Below are 12,658 nucleotides of genomic sequence, written 5' to 3' on the forward strand. Positions count from 1 at the left end.
CCAAAGGTAATCCCTTATAATGTGTTATTTTGTGTCTGATATCCTTCACTCAATAGCATATTTGTCAGATATACCCACGCTGTGTGTTGTAGTAATTCATTAATATTCACTACTGTGTATGATTTCATTGATAATTATGTGTGCTTTACTTATCCAACCTAATGCTGAATGATACTATGGTTGTTTCCTGTTCAAGACTCATACTGGTAATACTACTATGACATTCTTATATGTGTTTTTCGTGCACACATGTGTGCATTCCTGCAGGATATATACAAGTGGGATGGCTGCGTTACAGAGAATCTGTGCATACAACTTTAGTAAATAATAAAAGATGTTTCCAAAGTGGCCACACCAGTTTATATCCCCACCAGTAGTGTATGAGATTTGGGGGTTCCTGTTATTTTACCTCTTTGCCAACAACTTAGTATTTTTGTTCCCAGATGTTTGAAGGGGTCCTTCCCCTTAATGCAAACTAACACCAATTGAGGTTCCATTTTGTATAACCACAGGAAGATCAGACTTTTTATGAGTTCTCCCCAGTAATTTCAGAGACTCTCCAGAGAATGCTTTCATGTCTTATAGATCTTTCATGGTTGTCAACTTGGCCAATGTCTATCTCCTTTTAGACCATTCCTTCACCCCCTTGCAGGTCACCTCTTGCCATTACATGTCCCTCAAGACCCCTTTGAGGAAATACAGAAAAAGACACTATTCCAGTGGGGAACTTTGTAAGGACCTTACAAGAAAGAGAGTTTTAGAGGATAAGGAATGGGTGATGGATTCTAAAAGTGGTGATACTCATCAATATTAAAAAGTAACTGGAGTACAGGTGAATAGAACAAACTTTAGGTAGACACTAGAGGTTTAAGAATCTTCCAGTTGATTTACCTGGGACCTCTGCCTTACACCTTCATATTTAGTTCCTGTGACTCAATCAGGCTTTCCTGGTTCTCTTGGTTGGGGGTAGGCATTCCTCTTGTCAATATTGCCATTAAATTTTGGCAAGAGGGACCCTAGTCCTGGACCTAGTACTCCTGTTCTGGACTTCTTCAGGCTATACTTCATCCCATAGGGCAAGGAGTGCTCAGAATCAAGGAAACACAAACTCCTTCTATAACATGCCCCAGGTACACAGCACCTCAGAATCGCCTGTCCAAACAGACTAAAGCACACTTTCACAGAATATGTGTGCTTCATCACTGGGCCTGTCTTTCTGGGTCACACACTACCTGGTTGTATAACCATAGGCCCAGGGGGCTGAGGAATGGCTGACTACAATGGTGTAGATGGCGTCTGGATATGAAAGCTGGGTTGACCCCAGGCATAAGTGCAAGTCCTTTCATCCTTTTGAACTGGCTGGGGGTAAGGAGAAAATCACAGCACTGGGGACCCAAGAGCTAGACCAGCTCTCTTTCTAGGCTGCCATATGGCAGTACAGAACTCTGAGGAGTTTGAAAATTTTGAATTCAATATGGCCTTCCAAATTTTTAGGAAGGTATATTTGTCAAGGCAGAAGGATAAAACATCTTTCATTTAATAGTTTTTTCAAGGAATTTATTACAACTTTTAAGTATTCAGACACATGTGAGGACCTACATTTGTACCCTGGTTCTGGGCCCTATAAATACTACTGAGGTTTTGCTTCCTATTTCAACCTCTACACCTCTGTCACTTCTTCCAGCTTGATTCTGGCTTCCAGCTCCGGAATATGCTACTTAATGTCTAGCTGATATTAATTCCTGAAAACATTATCAAGTCCCTCTACTCTTGATTTGGCTTCTCAATTCTTTCTAAAGTATATGGTGGCTGAGATTGTCACCCTGAACCTCAAGCTTCAAGTGTTCTACAGTGTCTCTTGATTAACAGTGGAGAATATCTTTTCCTTTTTTTCCCCCTCCATCTAATCACCAAGAAAAAATTTCAGGCTTTCTAATCAGTCAAAGAAACATCTGTAGGATGAAGCATTGTTAAGATGAAGAGTTATCCATCTCCCTAATGACTTGGATGGATCAAGAGGAAACAAACCCTATCATCAAGAGCCTTTTCCAGATAACACACTGCAATAAATAATTCAAAGTTAAGTTTTCATTACTTGGTGTATCAGAAAGTTGCAGAAAACCCCTGGTTGATTTGCAAGAAGACTGAAGCTTAAGGAAAATGTTTCATATAAAAAAATTTTTGACTCAACAATCTAATCTCACTGCAAATAAATAACTGCCCATTAGCTCTGGGCATCTAAAATAATAAAAAATAAAGAAGAAAGAATCAGCAAAGTGACTTAACATACATATTAATTTTCCCCTTTAAAATTATGAAGGATTGTTCTATTATTTACATATTAAAATAAAACCATTTTCATGCTAATGACAGGATTCATTTTCATGAGAGAACAGTGTTAAGCACCTTTGACTTTCTCCACTGTGGAAGAGGAAGGTGATCTGAATAGGTTAGGGGGAAAAAAAAAGTGGAGAGATGGAGAGGTGGTATGGGATTTTTAAGTTCCAGGAGCAGTCTGAGAAGGAAGAAAGAAATGGAAAAATGGAAAGCAAGCTGGAGGGTGGACAGAGGACTGAGGATGAAAGTCAGCCAGCAAGAAGTCCTCTGAGGTGGGAATGGTGAGAATGTTGGCAATGGCTGAGAGGTATCTCATACTAAGATTCAACTGCAGATTTTCTCCTACCCTTTGCAATATTCTTCTCACATTTTCCCTCTACAAACTTTTGAATGAAATATTTCTACAGAGAACTGTTTTGTATAAGGTGTATTTAGGGGAATCAAGAATGAAAAACTATGCTTATTTACATTAATATAAGACGAAAGCAAATATCAATCATAAGAGAGAAACAGAAATGAAATGGAAAATTCTACAAAGGCAAGAAATAAGGTATGACTCAGAGAAATGTAATCTCTTTTAGAATCACTAGAAACACTGGTGGCAATGCTCTGTTTCCTATCACTCGTGGGACAAGCGCCAAGCTATCTGAACATAAATGCTGAAGGGATGGTTCTGCAAGGCTGGAGGATTTGGGGACAGCATATGATGGTGCCTTGTGCCGTACTTACAAATTCAGGCTGTCCTTAATCTGCAGAAAGATTATAGAGACAGCATATATAGAATTAATTAGAAATTATTGAATCATTATTTTTTAATTTTTTTTAAAGATTTCATTTATTTATTTGGCAGAAAGAGTAAGAGAGAACATGGGAGGGGAGAAGCTCAGAGGGAGAAGCAGACTCCCCGTGGAGCTGGAAGCCGGATGCAGGACTTGATCCTGGGACTCTGGGATCATAACCTGAGCCAAAGGCAGTCACTTAACCAACGGAGCAACCCAGGTACCCTAGAAATTATTGAATTATTGATAGAACATAAAGTTTCAACACTAATAGGTTCCCTGAGTAAAGGAAATTTACATGGGCATCAGTCAACAGGTGTTATACATTTTCTCTATTCTCAGCATTGCTCCTGTGCTGTAAAAAACCCAAAAGACATGTCAGAGACAGTTCCTGCTCTTTAGGAGGTAATGAATGACTGAGTCACATGAAGCATTAAGAGGACAGGGTGCTCAGGCATGGGCTGTAAAGGTAATGGGAGTTCAGAGAAAGGCAATATCGGCTGAGGCACAAGCATCCAGAAAGGAGAGCTGTAGCTGACGGAGGGCTTGGCCCAAAAAGGGGGTTGGGCGATGGTGTAGGTTGAGAACACAGCACAGGAAACAGGCACAAATGCAGGACTTAGGTATGGCAAGGAGCACCATATTCACTACAAAATGAATGAGTTGACCTGAGTAAATGTTTGTTCCCCAAAGGGAGAGTTCTGAGCTGCTGTTGTTTGTAGGGGCAGGAAAGATAATGGAGAACTTTGAAAGACCAGGCTGGGGAACAACGTATATTATTGAGCCATATGAAGGAAGCTGGATAAATGTCATTTTATTTTAAGTAAACTCTATGCCCCACGTGGGTCTCAAAATCAGAACCTGAGATCAAGAGTCACTGGCTCTTCGAGCTGAGCCAGCCAGGCGCCCCAGCAAATGGCATTTTAAAATATTTGCCTGAAAGTAGGCTACTGGATGGCCATGTAAATGAGAAACCAGAGGTAGGAAAGAAATAGTGTCCCCAGTGGGCATGAGAAATGTATGACCAGACAAAATTGAGGGATCACAGTATAGTCAAAGGACCTTGAGATTTTTTTTCACATTTTCAGCCCAAGCTCAATTTAGCATTATACCTTAGAAAACCTTCCCCAAATAAAAATATACCATTTAATAGATCCAGCTCTAGTTTAAGCTGTTTTCAGTCTGAGAGAAGTCTCCATCCCGCTTTGTAATAGAAACCCCTTTAAAGAAATTCACTTCTCATTTCGGTAACTTTCAGGCTCATGCATTCTTTTTTTTTTTTTTTAAGATTTTATTTATTTATTTGACACAGAGAGATCACAAGTAGGCAGAGAGGCAGGCAGAGAGAGAGAGAGGAGGAAGCAGGCTCCCTGCTCAGCAGAGAGCCCGATGCGGGGCTCGATTCCGGGACCCCGGGATCATGACCGGAGCCGAAGGCAGAGGCTTTAACCCACTGAGCCACCCAGGTGCCCCAGGCTCATGCATTCTTATAAGCTTGAAAGAACCAACTTATTTCCCACAGAACTCATGCATTATATACATTCTATAGGAAAAGTGAAGATTACAGTTCATTATTATTTTATTTTTGTGGCTTCTACAGTCACAGAGTGTATGAGATGATGACAATGTGTGATGTCAGGTATCTTGATGTAAACAGGCTCCTATTGGTGGTCAAGATGGTGACAGCTGTGGTGGGTTTGCAGTGTTATAGGAAGCTTGATGAATGAATACAAAACGTATCACTGATACTAAGTGATTGTGACATAATTTACACCCCAACTGTGAAACTGCAATAAACCAATAAATCCAGGCCAAAGGCAAGGAAATCCGAGATGTCAGACCATTCTGCAAACCAAGTACACAGGCCGCAGTGAATTTATGATCTCTCTGTCTCTGACTCCTTTCTCCTGTTTTGGAGATTAGTTCCTCTCTTTAATTCTATTCCACAAAATGTGCAAGCTCAAACTGCCTCAAACCTTCTTCATCATTAATCCTCAGATTAATTTCAGTATTTGAAAATGCTAAGATGCCAGAACTTTAAAAAAATACGACTTTGCTGTCTGTTTTATTAATCACTACTATCTTTGTCTCCAGAGATAAGTGCAACGTTAATCAGAAATTCAGGGAAGCATTTTCCATGTTGATTTAAGTGGGTTTCTGGGGTCACTTACAAAAAAGCATAAAACATTCACTCATTATTCTGTATACATTAAGTTGCTAAAAGGTTATTTCTCATTTTATGATCTTATAATTCAAGCTATAGTTTTAGTCCTTAATTAAAGTAGGATTAGGAAACACAGGAGCTTCTCATTTATAGGAAAAGTAGGCTTTACTTATATTTACATGAAACTGTTTCAGAAATGCAAATAGTACAAGGCAAAGGAAAATCTGAAAATGTATCCAGTGCCCCATAGTCTCATAGAACAAATATTTAACAAATAAATGAATGAAAGAAAAATTTCATGGAGGTATTAACTATAGACTTGTGTTCTAAGTTTAGCAAAGCTAAGCCTTAGGATGCAATTTTTTTTTCCCTTTAGCTGTCAAATGTAACTTGGGTATCACCAATGATTTACCTAAAGCAGCAGGGTATCTAACAGGTATCGTTGTCGGAATAAAGATAATTTAATGAGTACAACTGCACTAATAAAATAGTTATGTATAAGCATTCATCACTAACTACCAGAAGAATTTCTGTCGGTGTTCTATCCTGTCTTACTGTCCATTAAACCAGGCAGCTCAGAGACAGTTGCCGGCAATCAGTGATAAGTGCTTCATCCTGTGGTTTTGTGCAAGACATGGAGACAGTGCGTTGGCAGACTCTGAATCATTGTTCAGATCAATTAGGATTTCACAGTATCGCTATCAGAGATGTTTCCCACATGTTTGTGGTCCTGGAAATACCTATCATGACACCTGTAGTTAGTCCTGAATAAATGCTTATGGAGTGAAGGGGGTCAATGCAGGTTTTTATGTCTATTTGGCTATGGGCCTTCATTTCTTTTTCCTCCACAGAGGAGGAAGGAACTGCAAGAAAAATTTGATACTTGAAAAACTCAAAGGTCGAAGCAATGACACATAAAATTGTCTATTGGGTAAACCTTCAACAGCAAAGTTATCTCTGGTTGTGGTGTGGATTGTTAGAAGTTTTGAGGGACTTTTAATCTTTGCCAAAGGCCCAAGTGATATACAATGAGCTTCTTTCTCTACCTGTGTGATTTAATCTCAACTTGTTTGCTTACGTGGGAAAAGACCAAACCATGTTACATGTTTACAAGCCAAGAAGACTAGACGTACACTCTATCTTCATTACCAAAGATTTTTATTCTGCTTCATTTTATGCCTTGAAAAAATGTGAAGACAGACATAAAATATGAAACAGGAGAGGCAGAATAATAGCAGATAAGAGCTGGAAGACTTAGGCCCAAATATGGCTCTGCTGCATGACCTTGGGTAAATTACTTAATTTCCCTAGAGCCTGAGTTTCTCATTTGAAAAGAGGGATGATAATATTACTTAACCCACAGGATACTGTGAGGATTGAATGAGATATATGAAATATCTAGGCAGTGTAGTGCACCTAATAAATTGTATATATGTACCAGCCATTTGTACTGAGCTTGATAGTAAGTGTGGATGCTGGAAAGAATAATTCACTTATCAAAAACTGCAACGACTTTATGAATATGAGCATATTGTATACCAGAATGTTATACAGGAGAGGTAACTTCCAATAGCACTTGTAAAAGAAAAAAAAAATTTTTACAGATCTGTACTTATTTAACTTTACTATTCTAAAATCAGAGACATTGGTGGCATATTAATTGGGAAAAAATTCCAGGGAGAGTTCCAATAGACAAAGAACAGTGGTTTTCTTTTCTTTCTTTCTTATTTATTTATTTATTTATTTTTAAAGATTTTATTTATATATTTGTTAGAGAGAGAGAGAGAGAGAGAGAGCCTGAGCAGGGGGAGCAGCAGGCAGAGGGAGAAGAAGTTTCCCCACTGAGCAAGAAGGCTGATGTGGAACTTGATCCCAGGATCCTGGGTCATGACTTGAGCTGAAGGCAGATGCTCAACTGACTGAGCCACCCAGGTGCCCCAAAAGAGCAGTTTTCAACCTGGTTCACATTAGAATCTCTTGGGGAAGCCTGTTTAGCTTCACACCTGGGGCCCAGGTTTCTGCATTTCTGAGAAAATCCCTAGGTGACTCTGGTGTAAAGTGAAGACAGAAAGACAGAGAATGAAAGGGGAATCAAGATCTGGGTCTGGGGTGAAAATAGGAGTCAGATTAACTGCTCAGGGATTTGGAATCACAGTGAATTTCACTCAGCATTACCAAGCCACAAAACTAGAATAATCCATTCAAGTCAGATCAATCCATAAACTTGTTATGGTATATTTCTGTTTGCAGTTCACATTTAAAAGGTATTTATTTTCAAATTTACTATAATCTTTTGATTTGACACAGGGTGAGAGGTTTCTATAAAGGAAGGGAAAGCCCTAGGCTGGAACTCTTTCCTCATAATGGGTCTTAGTTTCAAGACAATTAACACGTCCCATTTTCTTATGCTTAGATGCTATGCGCACGCACACACACACACACACACACACACACATTTTCTGAGTCTTTTGGCAGTAGATGTTTCAAAGTACTGGGGAAAAACAATCAATAAAAAAAAAACCCTGAATTTCAGTCCATTCTCAGTCCCACTCTCTTCTTAACCACTTTGGTAGGATGAGGCAGAGACAAAACAAGGAAAATGTTTAATGTGGTGAGCAAGCAAATTCAAACTCTGTGAAAGTTTAAAAGCCTGAATTTATGGATCTTTACAAGTGATCCTGATGAGATTAAAACAACTTGTCTCATTTCCTGGGATCAGGTCCCATCCAAAAGACAAAGAGTTTTCCTGAAAACTTGATCAAAATTATAGTTGCTTCATAAGGAGAGATTCTGAAAATAGTGGTGGAAACCTAATACCAGGCATATTCACGTTCCATTTATTTGAAAGAGTGGGTCAGTGTACTACACGTTGGCTAAATGAACATAATTAAAAAAAAGAAGAAGAAAGAGTGGGTCAAAATTTTGAAAGTTGGGGATGTAGAGATGTATCTTTTGAAATCTGGTCTTACTGATATCCCAGAACAGAGCTATTTCATTCCCAGTAGTCAGTGTTTCCCATTTTAGTTCAATTGTTCACATGTCCGACCAGTTAACCCATGATAGCAGTCCCCCTTCTCCACAAGGGGTACATTCTAAGACCCACCCCAGTGGATGCCTGAGAAAGTAGAGTAAGACCAAATCCTAGATATACTGTTTTTTCCTATGTATACATATTTATGATAAGGTTTAATTTATAAATGAGGCACAGTAAGAGATTAACAACTAATAAGATAAAAAAAGTATAATATACTGTAATAACAGTTATGTGAATATGGCTCTCCCTTTCTCTCTCTCAAAATATCTAACTATACTGTACTCACCCTTCTTCTTGGGAAGATATAAGATGATAAATGCCTACGTGAAGGGAGGAAGTGAGGTGAATGATGTGAGCATTGTAACATAGCATTAAGGCTACTACTGACCTTTTTTTTTTTTAAGATTTATTTATTTGTGAGAGAGAGAGAGCACACCTGCGCAAACGCACATGCTCACACACAAGTAGAGGAGAGGGGCAGAGGGAGAGAGAGAAAGAATCCTTAAGCAGACTCCCTGCTGGACACAAAGCCCTACTGTGGGTGGCTCAATCCCAGGACCCTGAGATCATTACTTGACTGGAAGTCAAGAGCTGGACCCTTAACCAACTGAGCTACCCAGGAGCCCCTGCTAATGACCTTCTGAGGAGATGTCTGGAAGAGGATTTTCTACTTCTAGACTCTAACTGACCATGGGTAACTGAAACTATGGAAAGCAAAGCCATGGAAAAGGGAGGACTAGAGCATCACTTTTTTTTTTAAAGATTTTATTTATTTATTTGACAGACAGAGATCACAAGTAGGCAGAGAGGCAGGTAGAGAAAGACGGGGAAGCAGGCTCTCCGCTGAGCAGAGAGCCTGATGCTGGGCTCGATGCGGGGCTCTATCCCAGGACCCTGGGATCACGACCCGAGCCGAAGGCAGAGGCTTTAACCCACTGAGCCACCCAGGTGCCCCCAGCATCACATTTTTAACAAGCTTTTATTTCCTCTCCAATTATGATATTATTACACTGGAAGTTATACTGGAAATTTAAATTGTTATTTTAAGTTCATATGTGTCAGACTATTCCTGGACTACTTACTTTGTGACACTGATTTATCTCTTTATTTTTGTACTAGTATCAAGCTTGGTAATTGTATTTCTAAGATGTTTTTTAATATCTGACAAGCTGACTTCCCTAACCATCCTCTTCCTTTTCAATATATACTTGGCTAAACCCAAATGTCCACTGACTGAATGGATGTGGTGTATATACACAATGGAATATTACTCAGCCACCAAAAGAATGAAATCTTGACCTTTACAATGATGTGGATGGAATTAGAGTGTATTATGCTAAACAAAACAAGTCAATCAGAGAAAGACAAATACATATGATTTCACTCATATGTGGAATTTAAGAAACAAAACTGATGAACATAAGGGAAGGGAGGAAAAAAGAGGGAGGCAAACCATAAGAGACTTAACTATAGAGAACAAACTGAGGGTTGATGGATGGGAGTTGGGTAGGGGATGGGCTAAATGGATGATGGGGATTAAAGAGGGCATTTGTGATGACCCCTGGGTGATATATGTAAACGATGAGTTTACTCTACTGAGTTTATTCTACTCCTGAAACCAATATTATAATATACCATAACTAACTAGAATTTAAATAAAAACTTGAAACAAAAAAAATAAAGCTCATAAACGCGCACACACACATACATGGCTATTTTACCTCTTTGTTAACCTGTATTACTTAAAATAATCAACAATGTTTAAAAACCTTGTTAGGATGCCTCCCGCAATAGTTAATAAATTATTTTAGAAACAATGAATGTTTTAATTATTATATCTGCCAATCAGAGAACATAATGCACTTCCGTAGTTTTTAGTTGCTCATGCCTCTGAGTAAAGTGTAGTTTTCTTATTGTTTAGGAAATTTCTGACTGCTTGATTTTTGGTGCTATGGTAAAAGTCATTTCCTAATTAGTTATTGTTGGCATAAATGAGTTTTCTCTTTAGATAACCACACGATTTGAGAATAATTGAAAAGTATCTCTTTCAATAAATTTACCTCTTATTTCTGTTATGTGTCTTACATTACCTAAAACCTCTGGTACATGCTGCATAGTAAGACTCCAGTAGGCACCTTGGTTTTGTTCCGAGGTTTATTGGAACTTCTTCCAGCATTCCTATTTTAACTTTGACATTGTCTATGGTTTAAAGTAGATATTCTTTATGTTACCCTATGTAAAACTATCTGGGACAGCCAGTCTCCAAGACTCCCCTAATGATTCTTGCCTTCTGGTATTCACACTTTTGTATAGTTTCCTCTCATTTTGAAGAAGTCTGACCTACGTAACTAAGAGGGATATTATAGAAATGATGTCTTGTGACTTCTGGGTTCCCAAAAGGCTTTGAGGCTTCTGCCTGGTAAGTTTTCCCTGATCACTCACTCTGAGGGAAGCCAGCTGCTGTGCAGTGAGAGCACTCAAGCAGTGCTAGAGTGGTGAGAAGCTAAGGCCTCTTGTCAACCGACCTGTGAGCATGTAAGTGAGCCACCACAGAAAGAGATACTCTGGCCCCAATCTAGCATTCATATGACTATAGCCCTGGCTGATACTTGGACTGTGACCTCATGAAAAACCCTGAGCCAGAATCATCCAACTTAGCCACTCCTGAATTCCTGACCTGCAAAAACTTTGTGAGATAATAAATATTTACTGTTTTTAACTGTTAATTTTGGGGTAATTAGTTCTACAGCAAGATAGCTCATGTACTTCCAAAATTAAATTTAAAAGAATTTCTTTCAATCAGTAATGGTAACAAGTATATTAAATGTCTTTTCAATATCTACTGAGACAGTTCATTTTTTTTACTTATTTGATTTATCAAAGTTGATGTTTCATTTCATTACCTTGCCTAATATTAATCTATTCTTTTCTTCCCTGATAAGATCTTCTTAATTATGGCAGATTATTATTTTCTAGTGATTTATTTGGAATTTTCTTTATGCATTTTAACAAATGAGATTGGCCTATACCTTTCTATTAAAATTGAGATTATCCTACTTTAAGAAATCATCTGGGCTTTTTAAAAAAATATCTAGCTAGTTTTTAAAGGGGGATCATCTGAATTTTGAAAGGCACTGGCATGAAAACCTCTGAGGCCAGGACTCTCGCTTGTGCTTTCTTTGATAATGTTCTCAAACCCCTTCATCATTATGAGTCTATCAGAGTTTTCCATATGAATCAATTTTTAAGGTTTATGTGTTACTGAAAATATTAACTAAACCACTCATATTATTGGCCTGTACACTTGCTTTTGGCATTATTTTTCTTATGGTTTCAGAAAAAATCTTCCTGAAATAAAAAAAAGAAATAAATGTGAAGAAACTAAATCTATTAGCCAATTAAACATCCAATGGGAGGGTGTGTCCTCTATAGTAGAAACTTCTTGATGTGTCCTCCATAATAGAAACTAGCCTGGAGAATGATAGGTATTTTATCCGAGAGGAAATGTATCCAACATAGAGATGAAAGGTACAGAAGGGGGTGCCTGGGTGGCTCAGTGGGTTAAAGCCTCTGTCTTCAGCTCAGGTCATGATCCCAGGGTCCTGGGATCAAGCCCCACATTGGGCTCTCTGCTCAGCAGTGAGCCTGCTTCCCCATCTCTCTCTCTGCCTGCCTCTCTGCCTACTTGTGATCTCTGTCTGTCAAATAAATAAAATCTTAAAAAAAAAAAAAAGAAAGAAAAAGGAAAGAAAAGGTGCAGAAGGAAGTAGACCAGTGGAATCCAGGAAAAGTTGGGAAGCTAAATTAAGGAGGAAGCATGCTTCTAAATATTGCTTGTCACTCCCCAAAGAAACAAGGTTTTGCTATTGACAGTTGAAATAATTTATATGGACATATCAGGTCACTGAGACGAAGTGACAGAATGGTAGCTAGCACACTCATCGTTCTGAGGTACCAAATTGGAAGTAAGAAGTACTTTGGTTGCATCCCCTTTCAGGAACAGAGATGTCTGCCCTCATTCCTGTCCTGTCAGCATTCTGCTCACTGCTCAATCTTGGCTGCAGCTTCCATCATGTTCACTATTCTCCTTATCTTCATTGACATAAAGTAAAGTCCCCCCTGGCCTATGAACTTTAAGAGCTATTCACTTGCTGAATGGCTTGACTCAACTGAACTCTGCCACTTGCTCAGCACTTGGAGCTTTATACTAAGAAAGGTTTAACAGCCAGTACAATTTTACTCTCTTGTATAACATCCTGGAAATTCTACTAAGGAAGATGTCAATTCAAACATAAGTTCCCTGCCACACACACAACACACACACACACACACACACACACACAC

The sequence above is a fragment of the Lutra lutra genome, chromosome 3, assembly GCF_902655055.1.
Source record: "Lutra lutra chromosome 3, mLutLut1.2, whole genome shotgun sequence".
NCBI lineage: Eukaryota > Metazoa > Chordata > Mammalia > Carnivora > Mustelidae > Lutra > Lutra lutra.